Here is an 8,810-nt window from a genome sequence, read left to right on the forward strand (position 1 = left end):
GAGAGAACAATCATGGGAGAAAGAAGGGCTGCTTATGCACAGGGAGACAGCTCAGGGGGCAGGAGTGTATGGAGGGATGGACACTGAGAAGAGATAACCATGGAGAGGAAGTGGGAGGGGAGCTGTTGCATTGTGGTAAACTGTGGTCAATTATATGAAACAAAGTATATGTAAACTGCTGTATGGAAAATGAATTTGCTCTGTAAATCTTCACCCAAATCACAATACAAAAAAGAAAAACCCAAGGGAAGGTCGCTATGAGTCAGGTCTGACTTGACGGCAGTGTGTTTGGTTTTTGGTTTGTTTCATAGGGACTAGCCTAGTACTGATCTTTCTAAAGGAAATTATTCAAGCATCACATATATACAAATCCTCAACAAATTAACAGCACAAAAACAAAATGCCCGATTGTAAAATGATCAAAGGACTTGAATAGATATTTTACCAAAGAAGACATCAAATGGACATCAAACAAATAAAAAGATGCTCAATATCATTAGCCAGCAGAGAGATGCAAAGCAAAAGCTCAATAGAGTATCATTTCAGTCCCACTAGGATGGCTAATATTAAACAAAAAAAAGGAAAATAACAAATATTGGAGAGGATGTAGGGAAACTGGAACTCTTCTCCATCACTGGTGGGAATTCAAAATGGTATAGCTCTTGTGGAAAGTAGTGTTGTGGTTACTCAAAAGACTAAAAATAGAACTATTATGTTGTCAGAGGCCATCGAGTTGTTCTGACTCATAGCAACCGTACAGACAACAGAACACTGCCCATCCTGCACCATCATCACAATCTTTGCTATTCTTAAACCCATCCTTGCAGTCACTATGCCACTCCATCTGGTTAAGGGTCATCCCATTTTTGGATGACCCTCTACTTTACCAAGCATCATATCCTTATCCAGGGACTGGTTTCTTCTTACAACATGACCCAAGCATGTGAGACAAAGTCTGGCCATTCTTGTTTCTAAGGAGCATTAGGGCTTTACTTCTTCCAGAACACATTTGTTCATTCTTCTGGCACTCCGTATCATCAATATTCTTTGCCAACACCACAATTCCAATGTATCAACTCTTTTTGGTCTTCCTTATTCACTGCTCTGCTTTCACATGCATATGAGGCTACCGAAATACCAGGGCTTGGGTCAGGCGCACCTTAGTCTTCAAAGTGACATTTTGCTCTTTAACACTTTAAAGAAGTCTTTTGCAGATTTGCCCAGTGTAATACATCATTTGATTTCCTGACTGCTGTTTCTATGGGTGCTGATGGGTGTTGATTGTGGATCCAAGTAAAATGAAATCCTTGACAACTTCAATCTGTTCTCCATTTACCATGCTGTGGCTAATGGTCCCATCTGTGAGGATTTCTGTTTTCTTTACATTAAATGGAACCCATACTGAAGCCTGTGTAGTCTTTGATCTTCATCAGTAAGTGCTTTAAGTCTTCTTAACTTTCAGCAACCAAGGTTGTATCATCTGCATATCATAGGCTGTTAATGATCTTCTTCCAATCCTCATGCCATTCTTTTTCATATAATTCATCATCTCAGATTATTTGCTCAGCATGCAGACTGAGTAAGTGCGGTAAGGGTACAACTCAGAAACACATCTTTCCTGATTTTAAATCATTCAGTATCCTCTTTTTCTGTTCAAACAACTGCCTCTTAGTCTATGTACAGGTCCCACATAAGCACAATTAAGTGTTCTGAAATTTCCATTCTTCATAATGTTATCCATAATTTGTTATGATCCGCACAGTTGAATGCCTTTGAGCATTCAACACAGAGTCAATAAAACACAGGTAAGCATGGGTATCTTTTTGGTGTTCTTTGTTTTCAGCCAAGATCCACCTGACATCAGCAATGACATCCCTAGCTCCATGTCTTCTTCTCAATCCAGCTTGAATTTCTTGCAGGTCCCTGTCAATATACTGCCGCAACATTTTAAAATTATCTTCAGCAACATTTTCCTTTCCTGTGATATTAATGATATTGCATGTTAATTTCTTCTCTGCAATGGGCACAAATATGGATTTCTTCTAGTCAATTGGCTAGATAGCTGTCTTCCACGTCCCTTGGCATAATGAGAACTACTATATATGTCTCAGCAATTCCATTCTTACGTAATATCCCAAAGATCTGCAAACAGAGATTCAAATAGAACGTTTTGCACCAATATTTATTATAACACTATTTACAATAGCCAAAAGATAGAAACAACCTAAATATCCATCAACAGATGAATGGATAAACGTGGTACATATGTTCAATGGGATGCTACTCAGCCAATAAAAGTTTTGATACATGCTACAATGTGGATGGAGTCTGAATACATAATGCTGAGAGAAATAAGTCAGTCACAAAAGGACAAATATTTTATGATTTTACTTATATAAAAAGACAAGAACACGAACCACAACTCAAACCTGTTTTTGTTTTAAAGACAGACAAATTGAAAAAGCACAAAGTAGAGAACAGAGAAATCCCTGAGACTACTGCACTGAAATACTCATTAAACCTGGAACCAAGTCTATCCCCTAAGACCACCTTCTAGTGAAACAGCAGAGTGACACACAAAATAAAAGATATTACCTGTAAGATTGGCGCCCTAATGAAAAATCATCAGTATGAGACCTAAAGGTCAACATTTTTTCAAAAGTAAAGATGGGGACCGGGAAACTTGGGCAAAGGAATGGAAAGAAACAGAACACAAAGAGAATGTTGACACATTGTGATAATGTAACTAATGTCACAGAACAATTTGTATGGAAAATGTCAAATGAAAACCTGACTTGCTGTGCAACTTTCAAAAACAAAACAAAAAAAAAACTCAATAAAATATTATTGGGAAAAAAAATTAAAAAGAAAAGGCAAATGTACACAGAACAAGTTTATTAATGGTTACCAGTATTGAGAGTAAGAAGGAAAGGGAATGGTTAATGATAACAGAAAAATTACATTGATTACGGGTAGGGCTGCACAGCAGATTATCGTAATTGCTGTCGACAAGTTGTACACTTCTAAAAAAAACTGAACTGGCAAAAGTTGTATGATAGATAGATACATTTACAAAATGACCATACAGAATAGCTACTGAGTAGTTTGTATATGTACAACCAAAAACCTCATGGGATTTGATTCCTTAGTTGGGAGGTTTAAGGCCATAGTTTTATGGGACATCCCAGTTAATTGGCCTAATAACATGTTTATTGCTTCTGTTCTAGTTTTGTTGGGTAATGCCTGGTGTCTCAAAAGGCTGCAAGTGGCCATCAAGGCAGGATAATTGGTCTCTATTTGCCTGGCATAAAAGAGGGGAAAGGAAAGTCAGCAAGAGGAGGAAGACATGGAATGTGTGGCTAATTGAGACCACATGAACTGGAGGGTACATAGCTACCATTACTGAATTTTTTTAACTGTGATTTGGGTGAAAATTTACAGAACAAATTCATTTTCCATACAACAGTTTGTACACATTTTGTTTCATGATATTGATTGTAATCCTTATAATGTAACAGCTATCCTCCCACTTCCTCCCTGTGTTTACCCTTTCCCTGTTTGCTTCTTTCCTATACATTCCTGTCCTCTGACCTGTCTCCCTGTGCAAACATTGCCCTGCTGGTCCCCCATGGTTGATTGTTTGAAGGAGTATAGCTACTTGGTGTAATTGTCCACCTTATATGCCTGTCTATTGTTTGGCTACAGGAATGAGTTCAATTTCAGGCTCAAAGGGTAACTGGGGGCCATGATCTCAGAGTTTTACCAATCTCTGTCAGTAAGCCTGGTGTTTTTTGTGGTTTTGAGTTTTGTTCCACATTGTTCTTCCAATTTATCCAGGATCTCCTATTTTTATCCCTTTCCAAGTGGTTGACAGTGGTATCCAGGCATCATCTAGTTCTTCTGGTCTCAGGGTCATGTAAGCTGAGATCTGCAAGGTCCACTAGTCCCTTGTATTAATTGTTTCCATGTGTCTTCGGTTTTCTCCATTCTTCTTTGCTCCTAATGAGAAGAGACGAATTATTGCATCTTAGATGGCCATTTGTAAGCTTTTAAGATTCCAGTTACTACTCACCAAAATAGGATATAGAACAATGTTTTTTTGTAGTAAGTTATGCCAACTAATGTCCCCTGTGACCATGGTTCTGAGTCAGTGGGCCTGGTGACTCACTCCTTCAGGGTGACTCACTCCCTCAGAAGTTATCATAACTTTGCCCCATTAGATCTGTTATATATATGAACATTCTTCTAGCACATACAAGTATGTACGTAGAAATATCATCTGCCAAATTTATATATGGTAATGGGTATTGTTCTGGTTACCTAGTGCCACTCTGACAGGAAAATATACCACAAATGGGATGACCTGAACAACAAGAGTTTATTCTCTTACAGTTCGGGAGGCTAGAAGTCCGAGTTCAAAGTGCCAAGTAGAGCCTAGGGGCTGTGTGAAAGCCCCTCAACCTTGGGCTTCAGCTCTGCCTTTTGCTCCAGGCCCACTAAAGCTAGAGGCATCTCTTCACTCAGGCAGCTACTGGCTGCTGAGGCTAACAAGCCCAAGGTCAACAAATAAAATGGCACAGTCCCAGTTACCAAACCACATGGCAGGCCATTAATTCAAGTCTATAAAAAATCTCAAGGTTGGCAGAGCATGGCAGGCTGCTGAAGAAAGATACAGCTGCATGCAGGTTTCAAGCTTACCATAATAAGCTAGAGACTGTTTCCCAAAGCTTCTCCTTATATACAGGAAACAGACCACATCCCTAAAGGCAGACTCAGCTGCTCACAGTAGATTCCACCATGGAGTTGATTACTAGTTTCTTCATCCAGCTGCCCAGCCACTCAACCTAGCCAAGCCAAGTTGACACACAAACCCCAGGTATATTCGTTTTTGCCAAGACATACTTGATCATTCAGCCTGTCTCCCTATGTATTGACCCCAAAATTAGTGTTTCCTCTTACTGAGAATGCAGTACTATACATGTAAAATTGTTTATCTTTGTTGTCTGTGTCTCTTGTGTTCCTGTGTCTTCCTTTTCCTTAGTGTTATTGTGCATTACTGAACATTTTGATCAAAGATTCTAATCAAGAATCCTGATCAAAATGGGGAAAATGCAGAGAAGAATTTCAAATTCTCATGGAATCCATTCTTTCTGGAGCCATGAAGGTTGGATGAACTCCTGAAACTATTGACCTGAAATAACCTTTAAACCTTAAACCAAAAACATCCTCTTAAGTCTTCTTGAAACCAAATAATAGTTCAGCTTAATTAGTAAAGATGTCTGTCTTGAGCATTATGCTCTTTAAAAAATTATGTACACGGAATCAAAGTGACAAAGGCAGCTCCAAAGATTAAAGAGGAACATTAGGAGACAAGGAGTTTATGTTAATGGAGGAAGAACAACTCAGAGAGGAGGTTGAAAATGGTTGCACAGCTCAAAGAATATAATAAATGTCACAGAATTGTACATGTAGAAATGGTTTGAATCGGTGCATGCTTTACTGTATATATTCTCTACAACAACAAAATAGAATTAATAATATAAAAAAGATTTATGGCCTTGGAACATAGGGTAGTTCTACTCTGTTCCATAGGGTCACTATGAGTTGGAATAATTTTAATGGCATTGGATTTGGTTTTGGTTTATTTATTTGTTTGCCCCCAAAAGCTCTGGTAGTGTAGTGCCTAAGGCACTTGATTGCTAACCAGAAGGCTGGTGGTTCAAACCCACCAACCACTCCTCGGAAGGAAGGTTGGGCAATCTACCCCCACAGTGATACCGCCTTGGAAACCCAAAGAGGGGTCGCTATGAGTCAGGGCCGATGCGTCAGCACATAACAACAACAACCACCCCCACCCCCCAGTATCTCTTCATAACGCAACACAATGCACTGCTGTCGAGTTGGATCCGACTCACAGCGACCCCTGCTTGGGTTTCCAAGGCAGTATCTCTATCTCAGTAGATTACCCAACCTTCCTTTTGAGCAGTGGCTGGTGGGTTTGAATTGCCAGCCTTCTGGTTAGCAGTCAAATGCCTTAGGCACTATGCCACCAGGGCTCCTTTTCTTTCATAAGGCAGGAAGCGCTGTCTGTTCATTGCGCTAACCTAAGTTGCTAATGCATGGCAGGGCATTTGCTGACTTGGTGAATGAATAAATATGGTCAATACCCTCAGCTTGATGCAGACGATAGTTAAAAGGCAGCAGCCCTGAAGACGCAGAGGTCTGACCTTTCTGGAGCTCTGTTAAAACTCCATGTCCATAGCATAGTCAATATTTTGTCTGAATGTGCAGCATCCTGGGGAATTGCTAGACTTGACTCAAAGCTCAGCTGAGGGAGGAGGTAGGAGGAAAAACCAGGTAGTGGCTACTCCTAGGGCATTACCAAAACAATAAACTACTGACAACACCTCCGTTGTCTAATGGTTTGATTACAATTGTAGTAAACAAGAGCCTGTTCAGGATTTAGGAGAAAATCCTAGAGAACTAGAGGGCCATAAGGCTGTTGCCATGGAATCAATTCTGACTCATAACAACCCTACAGGACAAGGTAGAACTGCCCCCACAGTTTCCAAGGATGTGATGTTTATTTATGGAAGCATACTGCTGCATCTTCCTCCTAGGAAGCAGCTGGTGGATTTGAACTGCCAACCTTGCAGTTAGAAATTGAATAGCCATTTGGGGGAAAAAAGAGCTAAAACCCTACCTCACTATTCATGAAAAAGAAAATTCCAGATACCAAAGACTTAGTAACAAACATATGAAAATATTCTAAATTTCAGTGCTAATTAAATAGAGATCAATGTTCACATGTCACACTGGCAAGGATACATGGCCCAAGACATGGAGAGTGCCTCAAGATCCCTGCTATACTGCATGGCCATCTATTAAAACCAAACATGCACCCATGAAGCAACCGGAACTGATCCTTCAGGCATTTCAGAGGTGCAAAGGTACATCTAGAAGAATTCAAGTTCCAACTCTGGTTGTCACAACAAAGTACAGGAGAATACTCAAATATTGGTCAAGCTAAGATCAGTTAATAAGTTATAGTACAACAACATAATGGTTAAATGCAATGGATAATAATGTTGTTGTTGTTGTTGTTATGTGCCGTCGAGTCGGACCCAACTCATAGTAACCCCTCCTTGGGTTTCCGAGGCAGTATCACTACAGAAGTAGATTGTCCCATCTGCCTTCCGAGGAGTGGCTGGTGGGTTTGAACCACCAGCCTTCTGGTTAGCAGTCAAGTGCCTTAGCCACTATGCTACCAGAACTCCTATGGATAATAATAGATAAATAAATATACAAAATAATTACAAGTTATGAGCATCTAACCCACCCTGAGGAGCTCTGGTGGCGTAGTGCCTAAGGCATTTGACTGCTAACCAGAAGGCTGGCAGTTCAAACCCACCAGCCACTCCTGAGAAGGAAGGTTGGGCAATCTACTTCCGTAGTGATACTGCCTCAGAAACCCAAGGAGGAGTCGCTATGAGTCAAAATCAACTCAACAGCAGTGAGTTTGGTTTTGGTTAAACCACCCTGAGAATTGGCTAAACCATTTTTCATGACTTATCTTCTTTAGTTCTCAAAACAACCCTGTGAGTTTCTACTTTCATGCCCAATCACTGATGAAGAAACTGCTACAATTCACAGGGCTTGTGGCAGGAGCTATATCTATGTACAAAGATGCAGAAAGATGGCAAAGATGAAAACGCAATTCAGCAAAGCAATGCCAAGAACCAATAGTACATAGTGTGTACAACTGGTTCCCTAACATCATCCCAGGACACATATAGACAACTATTTATAATTTCCATTAAAATTTACAATGGAAGTAACAGAAGAAAGGAATTCATGTGAAGACTTTAGGGACGAAAGCTTGGTCTGCTGCTGTATGATTTCTTTTTCTTAATGTGGTGTAATATATATAATAAAACACCTGCCATTTCAAGCCTTTTTTCACGTATAATTCAGTGATATTAACTGCATTCACCATATTGAGTGACCATCAGCACTATTCGTTTCTAAATTTTTTTTTTTTTAATCAACCTTGACAGAAACTCAGGATTGCTTTGGCAGTAACTCTCCATTCTCCTTCCCTCCAGACCCATACACTTTGGTCCTTCTACATTTTCCCATGCAAGATATTTAATGTAAGTGGTATCTTACAGTTTGTGTCTTTTTATGTCTAACTTACTTCATTCAGAATAATGTTTCAAAATTCCTCCACGTGTCAGGGCTTTATTCTCTTAATGGCTGAATAATATTTCATTCTCTTGCTAGATTACAATTTGCTTATCCATTCATCTGTTGAAAGACACTTTGGATTTCTTCTGCCTTTGACTATTACAAATAGCATTGCAATAAACACTGATGTACACATATTTGTATTCCTGAATTAGTTTGGATAACATTTCCTTTTTAGCTAATTTTTTTCAATGTTTTAAATAAAGTAAAACAAAATGATTCTGTGACTAATGAGATTCTCTAGGTTATTTTAAAAAAAAAGTTTAAAAATTAATGAATTACTGTACATAACTAAAAATATCTATTGTATGAATGAGATGCAACTGAATTTGAATTTCCCTCTACCTCCAAATTGAGGAATCTGAATATGCTATTTCTTGAATATTTTCTCTCCACCATCTCTACCCAGTGTACTATTAAGTGATGTCTGATTTCTTCAATATGAGGAGTAAGGATTTTAAAATGTTACAAATATTTGTATTTTATAGTGATAATATTACACTATTATTGTGGAATATATTAAAGCACTTGGAATCATTCCTAGTGGTTATCATAAAAATGTA

Source organism: Orycteropus afer, unplaced genomic scaffold (assembly GCF_000298275.1).
Source record: "Orycteropus afer afer isolate SDZICR_OR568_19922 unplaced genomic scaffold, OryAfe1.0 scaffold00492, whole genome shotgun sequence".
NCBI classification, from domain to species: domain Eukaryota; kingdom Metazoa; phylum Chordata; class Mammalia; order Tubulidentata; family Orycteropodidae; genus Orycteropus; species Orycteropus afer.